General features: G+C 36.9%; 1 long non-coding RNA gene across 3 annotated transcripts in view; it reads right to left on the bottom strand.

Moving 5' to 3' along the window:
- The window catches only part of LOC145533140 (uncharacterized), a 76953-nt gene that overhangs the window by 29159 nt on the left and 34409 nt on the right, over positions 1-13385 (bottom strand). For 2 of the 3 annotated variants that reach the window (XR_014073889.1, XR_014073888.1), the window contains one exon: positions 6054-7053. This is a non-coding gene — a long non-coding RNA (uncharacterized LOC145533140). Of the gene's footprint in view, positions 1-6053; positions 7054-13385 lie in introns of those variants that run through there. The other variant, XR_014073887.1, reaches the window with a different exon arrangement.

Here is a 13385-nt window from a genome sequence, read left to right as displayed (position 1 = left end):
TCATGGACAACTAGCCAATATGATCACATGGACCACAGCCTTCTCTAACTCAATGAAACTAAGCCATGCCGTATGGGGCCACCAAAGACAGAAGGGTCATGGTGGAGAGGTCTGACAGAATGTGGTCCACTAGAGAAGGGAATGGCACACCACTTCAGTATTCTTGCCTTGAGAACCCCATGAACAGTGTGAAAAGGCAAAAAGATAGGACACTGAAAGATGAACTACCCGGGTCAGTAGGTGCCCATTATGCTACTGGAGATCAGTGGAGAAATAGCTCCAGAAAGAATAAAGGGATGTAGCCAAAGCAAAAACAACAACCAGTTGTGAATGGGACTGGTGATAGAACCAAGATTCGATGCTGTAAAGAACAATATTGCATAGGAACCTGGAATGTTAGGTCCATGAATCAAGGTAAATTAGAAGTGGTCAAACAGGAGAAAACAAGAGTGAACATCGACATTTTAGGAATCAGTGAACTAAGATGGACTGGAATGGGTGAATTTAACTCAGATGACCATTATATCTACTACTGTGGGTAGGAATCCCTTAGAAGAAATGGATGAGCCATCATAGTCAACAAAAGAGTCCGAAATTCAGTACTTGGATGCAATCTCAAAAATGACAGAATGATCTCTGTTCGTTTCCAAAGCAAATCACTCAATATCACGGTAATTCAAATCTAAGCCCCAATCAGTATTGCCGAAGAAGCTGAAGTTGAACAGTTCTATGAAGACCTGCAAGACCTTCTAGAACTAACGCCAAAAAAAGATGTCCTTTTCATTATAGGGGACTGGAATGCAAAAGTAGGAAGTCAAGAAATATCTGGAGTAACAGGCAAATTTGGCCTTGGAGTACAGAATGAAGCAGGACAAAGGCTAATAGAGTTCTGCCAAGAGAACACACTGGTCATAGCAAACACCCTCTTCCAACAACACAAGAGAAGACTCTACACATGGACATCGCCAGATGGTCGACACCGAAATCAGACTGATTATATTCTTTGCAGCCAAAGAGGGAGAAGCTCTACGTAGTCAGCAAAAACAAGACTGGGAGCAGACTGTGGCTCAGATCATGAACTCCTTATTGCCAAATTCAGACTTAAATTGAAGAAAGTATGTAAAATCACTAGACAATTCAGGTATGATCTAAATCAAATCCCTTATGACTATACAGTGGAAGTGAGAAATAGATTTAAAGGGCTAGATCTGATAGACAGAATGCCTGATGAACTATGGATGGAGGTTCATGACATTGTACAAGAGACAGGAATCAAGACCATCCGCAAGAAAAAGAAAGGCAAAAAAGAAAAATGGCTGTCTGAGGAGGCCCCTCAAATAGCTGTGAAAAGATGGGAAGCGAAAAGCAAAGGAGAAAAGGATAGATATACCCATTTGAATGCAGAGTTTCAAAGAAGAGCAAGGACAGATGAGAAAGCCTTCCTCAGTGACCAATGCAAAGAAATAGAGGAAAACAATAGAATGGGCAAGACTAGAGATCTCTTCCAGAAAATTAGAGATACCAAGGGAACATTTCATACAAAGATGGGCTCGATAAAGGACAGAAATGGTATGGACCTAACAGAAGCAGAAGATCTTAAGAAGACGTGGAAAGAATACACAGAAGAACTGTACAAAAAAAGATCTTTATGACCCAGATAATCACGATGGTGTGATCACTCACTTAAAGACAGACACCCTGGAATGTAAAGTCAAGTGGGCCTTAGGAAGCATCATTACGAACAAAGTTAGTGGAGGTGATGGAATTCCAGTTGAGCTATTTCAAATCCTGAAAGATGATGCTGTGAAAGTGCTGCACTCGATATGCCAGCAAATTTGGAAAACTCAGCAGTGTCCACAGGACTGGAAAAGGTCAGTTTTCATTCCAATCCCAAAGAAAGGCCATGCCAAAGAAGGCTCAAACTACCGCACAATTGCACTCATCTCACACGCTAGTAAAGTAATGCTCAAAATTCTCCAAGCCAGGCTTCAGCAACACGTGAACCGTGAACTTCCAGATGTTCAAGCTGGTTTTAGAAAAGGCAGAGGAACCAGAGATCAAATTGCCAATATCCGCTGGATCATCGAAAAAGCAAGAGTGTTCCAGAAAAACATCTATTTCTGCTTTATTGACTATGCCAAAGCCTTTGACTGTGTGGATCACAATAAACTGGAAAATTCTGAAAGAGATGGGAATACCAGACCACCTGACCTGCCTCTTGAGAAATCTATATGAAGGTCAGGAAGCAACAGTTAGAACTGGACATGGAACAACAGACTGGTTGCAAATAGGAAAAGCAGTACGTCAAGGCTGTATATTGTCACCCTGCTTATTTAACTTATATGCAGAATATATCATGAGAAACGTTGGGCTGGATGAAGCACAAGCTGGAATCAAGATTGCCAGGGGGAAATATCAATAACCTCAGACATACAGATGACACCACCGTTATGGCAGAAAGTGAAGAACTAAAGAGCCTCTTGATGAAAGTGAAAGAGGAGGGTGAAAAAGTTGGGTTGAAACTCTACATTCAGAAAACTAATCTCTTCTCAAGGTCTCCAAAATTCCTTGAATTTTCGGTATCTGTTATTGAGATAACCTTCTAACTTATCTGATAAAGTTGTTGGAAACTAAGAGCTTCCCATCTCTGGAGGGTTCAGATAGAGATAAAAAATAAATATCTCAATGTATTTATAAACTATAATTTTACCAAATTACTGTCATAATTAGTTTGAGGGGAAGGTTTTTTGTTTTTTTTTTCTTACACCTGGAAAACACAGATTCAGATCAGTAATTTTTTTGGATAGAAACGATAAAAGTTATAAGCATATTCACCAGTTCATTCAGTCTTTTTTTAACCTTTGTGAAGTTTTCAGGTTTTCCATTAGAATCCTTACTCAGTTCAGAAACTGGTATTTCCAAAAGTCCTTTTTATAAATCTTCTTGAAGAGGAAGCATTTTTGCAAAACTTAGTTAGGGCTATGACAATATTTTGAGATAGAATATCTCAAACTAGAATTATGCCTGATAACATTTTACCCAAACATATCAATTTTAGGAACTCCATACAGTTTCGAGGATATCTATATTAGTAACATTTACCATACAATATAACCCGAGACTTATTACTCATGTGACAATACTCCCCATGTAATTCTGTAAACAAAATGAACCTAATTAGTGTAATATCTCTCTTTGGGATGCTTCCTCTGAAGCATCCCAAAGTTAGCTAGAAATCTTCATTAGAATGATTTAGGAAGCTTTGTCAACAAATATCAAAAAGGTTTAGAATACTCAGTCAGATAGGATTACAGGTCATTGTGAAACAATAGCTATTCAGTTAGCCAAAGTAACAATAAATGATTTCAGAACATCTCATTTAAAAGAAACTTAAATCTATTATCAAAGGCAGTTAAATATCTGAAGAAAAGGTGTCCTCTTAGAGAGAAAAGATAAATTCAAGTTTTTGCACCAGCTTACTTTACTTAAAATAAAAACTTAATTAACTTTATTTTAAACTTAGTCCTAATCAAATACAAAACTCTTTCTTCATGGTTCACTTTTCACAAACCTTATCACTTTCTGTACCCATTACTGTGTTTTCCATACTAAAAAGCCACTTGTAATTCAGGCTTACTTTCTTTTCCCTTCGCAAAATGCAATTCCATTCCTCATACCTTCTTTACTGAAAATACACTTCCTACTTCCTTTAAGCAACCAATAAATGAATGTTATATTAGCATTTTATAGACTGGTCAGCATAAATACCAGTGATAATTTCTAAAACCTTTTTTTCTTAGAGAGAACATTTTAGGATAGCACCAAACATCATTTATTTTTAATCCCAGATCTCTTTAGTTTCTCTGTAAGAGGAAATTAGTGTTTAGTAGTAAATATTTCAAAATCTTATTTTATTTGGAAATGACATAGGTATTCAATAGACTTCCAACACTTAGTTTAGCAGAACCCTTAGAAGTTCAAGTTACCCCAATCTGGAGTGATTATTTTAGACACATATTGCTAAAGAGCATAATTATTTTTAATAGAGTCTATCTAAAGACTCATATTTCATTAATATTTTTAGAAGTTTCTTCACTCAAGGTAATTTCCTTGCTGACAAACTTGTAACAGATACAGTAATATTTAACTAATATTAAACCTAGGTAGAATGAAAATATTCTGTTTAATGTTAATTAATCTTAGACATGTCTACATTATTTAGATCAACAAACAAACATTAATATCAGGTATTCAATACTGAGTATTTCCCAGTTCACATGAACGTGAAATTTATTTACATTAATTTCTCTTGTATTTGGGACTTCCCTGGTGGCTCAGACGGTAAAAGCGTCTGCCTACAATGCAGAAGACCAGGGTTCGATACCTGTGTCGGGAAGGTCCCGGTCCCCTGGAGAAGGAAATGGCAACCCACTCCAGTACTCTTGCCTGGAAAATCCCATGGACAGACAAGCCTGGTAGGCTGCAGTCCATGGGGTTGCAAAGAGTCGGACACGACTGAGCGACTTCACTTTCTCTTGTATTTAGAATTATTTGATTTGTAAGGGCTTACTTTTTTTTTTTTTAAGGCCAATTAGATTACAGCTCATTTACAAACTGATCTCAGCAATCAGCAATATTATCAAAAATAAACAAAGACACACACTGAGACATACATATATCCAAATAGAAGAGATTCTATAGCTTTGCTTTCCAAACTTGGTTATGAATAAAAAATGGTTGGAATAAGGTTTTAAAAGGCTTTGTTCCTCTTTTTTCCCCCTTTTGGTTTCAGGAATTAGAGATGGTCTAGATAAGTGATCCAGAGAAGTAATAAGTGTTAGTCACTCAATTGTGCCCGACTCTTTGCAATCCCATGGACTGCAGCCTACCAGGCTCCTGTGTTCATGAGATTTTCCAGGCAAAGATACTGGAGTGGGTTGCCATTTCCTTCTCCAGGGGATCCTTCCAACCCAGGGATCGAACCCGGGTCACCTATACTGTAGGCAGATTCTTTACTGACTTAGCTACAAGGAAAGCTCTGGTCTAAAGGTATAAGAGGAGTTATTTCCTCAGGGCAAGGATTCCAAAACAGTTATTTTCTTCAAGCTTCCTCTGGAGTCTAAAGAATATTGTGACCACATTGTCAAAAATCATATTTTTTTTGTGACCATAGTTTTATAGCCAAAATTTAGACCAGATAGTGCTCAACTTGGCCCTGATAACAAGGGCAGATTGGTCTCAGCAGAGATTTTTCCCTCTGGGGAAGTAGGGGTCTTAGTTTGATCAGTTCCAGACTGTTGATTACAGGAGGAAGTCCTGGACGAAAGGGAACTTCAGTCCATTTTCCTATCCTATGTCAATAAAGATATAATATTTTTAGGCCATTTTTCTTGTCATTGGATCATAGCTATAGATTCACCAGTCCAAAAAAAAAAAAAAAAAAATCCACTCCCCTCAAGGTGAAGTGTGTAACCTTACAGTGAGCAATTCCCATATCAGCTCCAGCAGTTTTTACCAGATGTCTGTGCACTCAAACCAATCCAACAAAACCAAACTGAACTAGTACTTCACCAGCCAGGAGTCACACTCCAAATGAAACAAAAGACACTCAGAAATCAAAAGCCAAGTGACAAGAGCCCCCCAAAGATGGTAAAGTGATGCCCAGAAATCAAAAACTACATGGCATAAATGCCAAATGTGACTTCCCAGTTCGGCTAGACCTGCAACCTGGCAAAGTCAGTGCTAGCAGCCTTTTTTTAGTTTTGATATAGTTTCAAGCAATTTCTTGTTGACTTTCTGTGAAGAAGTTACTCTATCATTTCCTGTTTTAGAAGCTTCTAGATACCAGTCAAAGCACGGCTGGCCTTTTCTAATTGTGTGTGCAAAAATATCAATTTTAGAATATCAAAAGAACCCTAATTTGGCCATTTTAGGTTGAGATCTCTTTTAGTATAATTTCTCCAATTAACTAGGTACTTGCAAGTATGAGCTCCATACTTATTGTACACGAATTGGGCCAGAGTGTTAGTCAGAGGCTGGCATTCTGATACCCCTTTGTTTCTGTTTTTGAGAGATTCTGTTTCCCATTTTAAGCTGAATTTGTCAGGGATAAAAATCACTAATGAACTTGTGTAGTGGGCCCACGTGCTGCTTGTGAGCTTAACTCTTCCAGGAGTCACCCCAGAGTCATTTCAGCTCCTCTTATGTGTCTTGGGTTCTGCCTCTGGCAATCTAAGACCATCGTGGCTGCTCAGGTCGCTGAATGGCCAGTTCTTACGTGTGACCCCCAAACAAGCAAGTATTTTAATTAATGAGTGCGTTTCCCTATGGGACCACTGCACGGTATAAGGAACTAGACCTCCACCACTCTCATAAATTTCTCAGTCACCTGAGAAGATCTAAACCAGCCGAGAGGAGTTTTGTCCCTTTTCTTCAGAGCAAAGTTCTCATTTATTTTCCTCTTTTATCCTGACAAATTCTATAATGGCAGTCAAATTGAGGAAAACTGTCAGATCAGCCTCTTACTTAACCACTCAGCCAAGACCATTCAGTCCCCTACAACAGAGAGACCTCAGCATCTTTCAGCCAAGCCCCGGGTTTTCCTTTATTTTTTCCCAGTTGAGCTCTCCTACCCAGTACCTTTCCACTGGTGGGCAATTCTCCTGGCATCTTTCAGCCAGCCCCTCACCCTATATCTTTTGACAGGGTGGGAATTTCTCCGTATCTTTCAACCGAGCCCCACTCATTATCTAGATCATGAGTGGGTATGCCCAGGATGTTTAACCTGACCCACCCCCACCCCCCACCACCACCAGTATCCTTCCTACTGGGAGGGGTCAGGTAACCTGCTCCACCACCAAATAAAACTCAGAATCTCAAGCAATATGAGAGATTCAAAAGCCAGGAGAGACTTACCCAAATTTGTCTGCACTCCCCAAGGAGGCAGATGGGTGCAAGGGGCCACTGCTGGTACCAAAGCTCCAGTTCCTCATGGAGTCCAGTTGAAGGAAGGAAGTCTATGCTGGGTCCCTTTGTGGTCATCATAACTGTTGACTGAAAAAAGATGTACAACTTGAGAGTTGTGAGTTAAGTTTTATTTGGGGCAAAATGAGGAATGCCGCCCGGGAGGCAGCATCTCAGATAGCTCTGAGAGACTGCTCCATAGTGGCAGTGGGGGGAAAGTCAAAATATAAGGTTTTGGTGAAGGGGGAGTTCAATGCCATAAAGCACTCATTTCACAAAAGGTTTTTGTTAGTCATGAGGATCTGATGTCACCTTGAAGGGATTTAGTGCTTCTCTAGATATGAGGAGATGCAAGGATTGAGATCATAAAATCTGTTCCTAAAAACATCCAACTATCTAAAGACCTGTCCCACGAGATTCCCTAGAGCACAGAGTACCTCACTCCACCCTAAACTCCCTCAGGGGTTGTTGAAGGTCAACAGCTATAGCAGTATGGGGTTCAATCTCTGTAGAGGCTGATGGCAAATGACTTTGTTGTTCAGTCCTTGGCAATGCTCTTGGTAAGTGCCAATTTGTCGTTGACACTTCAAAAGCACTAAGAGCAAAAAAGACATTGAGAAATTCTCTACAATCCTAATGTACATCTTATCTGGATGACTACAATAACTTTAACTGTGGTTAGGCTGAAGTCCATGGGGTTTCAAAGAGTTGGACATGACTGAGTGACTAGCACTCACACTTAGGCTAAAGAGTTATCCTTCCCTGGGAATATAAATTCTTAAACAAGAATAGGTTTCCACTGATCACTGTGATGATTTTCCTTTGATGTTGTTCTCCCTAAATAGATTATTATTCCAAAGAGAGAAAGCAGCAAGTTTGTAAATTTAGAAAAGTTCTATAGAGCAGTTATTTCTAATCAGGATGTTATTTAGGGAAAAAGGCTTATGACTATCCCAAGCATTTATGCATATGATAAATCATGTTGCATGTCTTTCTCTCTCCTTCCATTATTATCAAAGAGAGAGCAAGTTTAAAACAAGAAAAAACAGTCTTAATTGGATTAACAAGGCCTTCAAAGGATACTCTGACAGACATACCCATTAAATTAAAGGGCAGCCCTGCCAACATTTTTGTGGAATGGAAAAGGTGTAAAAAAAAGGTTTTAAGAAAAATTTTTATATCCTTCTGGCATTGTCTTACCTAAGTAATTTTCTCCTCCAGTCCCTCAATTTCCTGAGCTACAAGTCCTGATGTAACAATCACAAGGACTGAACATTGTAAGGGCAAGAATTATGACAAAGGGTGTTGTATCAGAATAAGTCATATGCTGAATAATAAGAAATCGATTCTTGCATTTTCTTACTTTGTTATGTTAGCTAACTTTTCTACTGTTTTGGAAGAATTAAGAATTAGAAAGTTGCTTTTCTGTGAAAATACAGATTTTATTTAATTCATTAAATATTTGTTGAATGTGCAAACCTAAAGAAACTGTAAAGAAAACTGACATAATATGGTCTGCATGTTAGCAAAGACTAACATCAAAGACTAATCTCCTCCCAGGAATTCTAAGAATCAAAAAGTGATCATCTCTCACTAAGAGATTATGGTGGTCTTCTCTCCTAAATCCAATGTAGAGTTAGGATCTGACATAAAAATGTCAAATAAATTTTAGATCTTTATTTTATATAAAGCTTCACTGAGAAAATCTATCGTTAGCAGATATAAAAAATTTAAATGCACCTGTGTCAGTTGGAAGGTGGTAAGAATTCATTATCATATACTCATTGAGTCCAGTGTATTTATATGGAAATTCTGAAGGGGACCACAACTAAATAACTTAATACTTAAGTAGTTTGAAATCATAAAACCAAAAGGACAATACAACAAATCTATACAAGCCAAGGATTACTAAAAATTGTGTGTGAGCATAAATTAATATGGATATTAATATAGAATTTTGGATCTTTTCAAAAGAAAATAGAGGTTAAATGGTCCAAATTGAATTATTTAACTTTTAAATAATCTAATCTACATATTTGTAAACTTTGTTATTAATATATGAAATTATAAGTGCCCATTTACAACTGAAGGTGTGTGTTCTGTATGTGTTTGAGTGTGTGGGGATATGAGTGGATAGACTAGGTAGATAGATAGATAATCAACTTCTATAGTAGTTCAAAGTATTTTTTTAATAGAATATTTAAAAAGAGGTATGGAGAGAATAAGAAACTATTTTTAAAAACCCAGTCAGAACTAATTTTCAAATCCAAAACACCATGCATCCCCAAAGACTAACCCTTGAGTTCCCTATAATCTCATCTTAAAAGCAGCATACCATCATTTCTGGCATGTGTTATTGATCACACAGATTGACTTGATACATGGTAGAAGGGGATTATACAAGTACATGAATAATGATCCCTGGGAGCCATTTTAGGAGCCAGCTACCTCTGTCTGCTCTCTAGACAACAATTGTTCACTAATTGTATCACAAATTCCTAAAAACTCATCCCATTATAGCATCAGCTTTAAGTTCAGAATCTTGTCATTTAAATTAGGGGTAGCTGCATATATGCTTTGAGCTGCATTCCTTAAGTGCAGCTACTTGAATATAGTTTCCTCAATCTGAAAACTGGTGAAAGTAAAGAAATGAGTTATCTGCCTCTCCCATACCCATAATAAATGATAAAATAGCATAGAATAATCTTCATAGGCACTCCTATTCAATAAGGGACAATGAGAGGCTAGTAGAAGTCATTAGCTCATGAGAGTTCTGAAATCAAGTCAGGGAAATATTTCCTTGAATTAGGAATTTCCCTAATTAGGATTTAATTATATATGTTCTCAGAGATGACACTCCACAGTTCTTGGTTCCACTCTCTGGAAAATTTTTTGTTCTTTGAGTCATCCCTCTTTCTTTATAAAGATTGTCACATGTTTGAGTCTGAGTAGTCTACTAAGCTTACTCCCTGTTTAAAGAATTTGGAGATCCATTTTGAAATGTCTCTGTCTCTTCCAGTCCAAACTGTCAGTATTTGTACATATGTAATTTTCTTTAAAACTTTATGAGTTATTGTGTCTCTTATTGGGATTCGACTTCCCTGGTGGCTCAGAGGTTAAAGCGTCTGCCTCCATTGCGGGAGACCTGGGTTCAATCCCTGGGTCGGGAAGATCCCCTGGAGAAGGAAATGGCAAACCACTCCAGTATTCTTGCCTGGAGAATCCCATGGACGGAGGAGCCTGGTAGGCTTAGAGTCCACGGGGTCGCAAAGAGTCAGACACGACTGAGCGACTTCCCTTTCCCTTTCCTTATTGGGATTCACTCTATTAAACAAACATAACCCTTTAACTGCTTCAAAATAAGCTCTACTTTACCTTGTGCATCTGTTGAGAAGGCACAGTATCCAGCACAGGCTGTATTGTTTGGTTGGCTGGATCAAGTATAAAATAACTATATATTTTAGAGGAACTTTTATTTACCTGAATAGCACTTCAAAGCATCACCTTTGAACTTTCTGAAATCTAATCAAATAATTTTACGGTTACATCTTTGGCTTCACCTTTGGGCCATAATTTCCTGGCAGTGCCTTGGACTTGATCATAGTCAAAAGCCATTTCTGAATTTTAGCATAATTTGCCATCTATAGAGACAGAGGGGCTTTCCCAGTGGCTCAGATGGTAAAGAAACTTCCTGTAATGTAGGAGACCCAATTTTAATCCCTGGGTTGGGAAGATCCTCTGGAGAAGGGCATAGCTACCCACTCCAGTATTCTTGTCTGGAGAATTCCATGAACAGAGGAGCCAGGAGAACTACAGTCTATGGTGTCAAAAAGAGTCAGACACGACTGAGTGAATAAAACGATCACTTCATTTAAGGGCCTCCTTGGTGGCTCAGATGGAAAAAAATCTAACTGCAATGCAAGAGATTCAGAATTTTCAAAGCCATGGAGTCCATTATTCTTTCATGGAGTCCATTATTTTTTTTAATTTATTTTATTTTTATGTGTGTGTAAGCTGGCACAACTGATAAACCTTTTGAGTCTACTGAATATCTTAGCCAAAACTTTTTCAAAGCTAATTCTTGAGCACAGCTTTGTTAATACCATCTGCTCTCTGATGAGGAAAAAAAAAGCAAAGTATTTACTCTCATAGTGGTCACATTTTATTGGATGTAGACAGAAAATAAGCAAAAAAATACATTTTTTGAAAATTTTAGCAAGTACAAAAAAAGTATTGAATCAGAGCAATAAGATAGTAATAAGTAGTATTCATTATTTCAGCTAGGATAGTCAGGGAATGGATATTATGACAGAGTAATTAGGAAAGGCCTATTTTTGAAGAGGTACCTTTGAACTAAATGATGAAGAGAAGGCAGTCTTGTAATGGTTTATAATGTTTCAAAAAAATAAAAGTATGTCCAAAAACACTAAGGTAGGAAGGAGACTGGCACATCTGCAAAAAGAAAAAGGTTACTATGTAGTTTTCCTGTGTAGATGTGGTTTTGATGTAGGGTTAAAAATTAAAAAAAAAAAACTAAGTCTTTCACCCAAGAGGATATTCAACTGATAATTTAATAAAATTTGCAATTTTAAGTTAATAGCAACTTTGATTTCCCAAGTATTCATCTCTGCTATAAAATCATTTAATTTTAGTTTATCTTAATATATTTTCCTTTGTTTCACTGAATCTCAAAGCATATGAGTTTGTTTATATATTGTTGCAACTCAACTGTCATTATACAGTATTCTTTTCTAGTTCTGTCATTTTCCAAAATTTTATCTTCTAACAACATAGAATCTATATAGATTTGACAAGGCAAAGACTGAAAAACAGAAAGTAGAACTGCCATAATGATAATTTCTAGAATGGCTGTTTTAACTTTTCTTTTGTGATGATTTGTAAACATATGTGCACTAGAAGTATCTTCCCCAGAGAAAAGACTGACCTTCTATGTTCAAACTTAAGAAGATATACATATATACACCTTTCCTCATCTTAGATTTTACTACTCTCTTGCCTCCACTAGACAACATAATGATCATACTCACAAACAAAGACTCAAACTAAAAATAATATTGTTTGCCATTTGAAAGAGAGAACAGAGAACCACATAGTTGTGATGGGAAGATTTTCACAGGTGTCTGAAAGGAAATAATAGTATGGATTTACATTTTTTCTCATTATTTCTTTCCAAATATTTGCTTCTGCTTAGTCAGTGTTAGCTTTCTCTTATTTCTGCACCCAGACACATGCAAATACCTGCACACATGAATATTAAAAAATCTCATTAAATATGTGGGTTATTAAGGGTAAGCAGATGGTTCTTCATGGATTTTATAATGTTTAAATTCTATTTTGATTCATTCATATAACTATAAACGTCCCTATTAAAGCTAGATACCCTCCCCTACCAAAGAAAAGCCATTAGCTATACTTACTAAGTCCATAAAAATTAACATGCTGTTGAAAATATAATTGCTAAATTATTTATGGAACTCTCGCTAGCATAAATATTTTTAAGGTTGCCTATATATTTTCAGATGAATTGGGCAGCAGATGAATCAATCCAATTAGAAAATATAAAAACCATTTACCAAGTCCCAGATCAATTATCAATAATATAGCAGGAGGAGTGCAAAACAAGTTATTAATGTAGATTTGGACTTACTGGGAGTTGAAGCAGAAGACAAGCTTGTAGATATTGGAATTTAGAAAGAAACAAAAGTTTAGAAATATTTGAATATATCAAGGTTGAAGTTTATGTAGTTATCACTTTCTGGAATAAAAACTTAAAATTCCAGAAGATCAAGAAAAAAAGAAGCAGAAAATATTAGGCTTTTAAAAATGTTTTGATAATCTAGGAGGAGGATGTCATTCATGGTACACTGCAAAAGTAAAATCAGACATTCAAGGAAGGACAGGAAACTTTGACTAGCTCAAAGTTCCTTTTGGGTACTGTTTACAAAGGTTGTAACTGGAGTCAACATATAGAAATCTGAAAGTGTGAACCATGAAGTAAAAGCTATTTCTGCTGGTTGGGAGCCTGGGACATTTTTTTTTTTAAAGCAGTAATATGACTAGAGAAAATTTTAGGAGAGAATGGGGTTGACTAATGAGTCTATGAACTGTCATTTTAGCAAACAGCATCTGTGTCCAAAAGAGGAAAAATCCATATTATTTTCTATTTTGAGTTGACCAAGGAAGCAATCTCTAAAGTGCAATTTAGTTATCCTTCATTCTATCTTTTGAAATTAAATAACACACGTTGCTGTCCAATTTGTTATTTTCAAAGTATCCCTGATTTGGGAGCAATATTCAAAAAAGGCCAATTTTAGTTTCTATATTTGGGCGTACTTAAAGCCAGAGTATCAAATTTTAGGGCTAAAAAAAAATTATAGCTACTGGTGTAAAGTTAGTTATTA

The sequence above is a fragment of the Giraffa tippelskirchi genome, chromosome 2 (assembly GCF_054371585.1).
Source record: "Giraffa tippelskirchi isolate mGirTip1 chromosome 2, T2T-mGirTip1v1.2.pri, whole genome shotgun sequence".
NCBI classification, from domain to species: domain Eukaryota; kingdom Metazoa; phylum Chordata; class Mammalia; order Artiodactyla; family Giraffidae; genus Giraffa; species Giraffa tippelskirchi.
The sequence above is the reverse complement of the archived record's forward strand: the minus strand, read 5'-3'. Positions and strand labels throughout refer to the sequence as shown.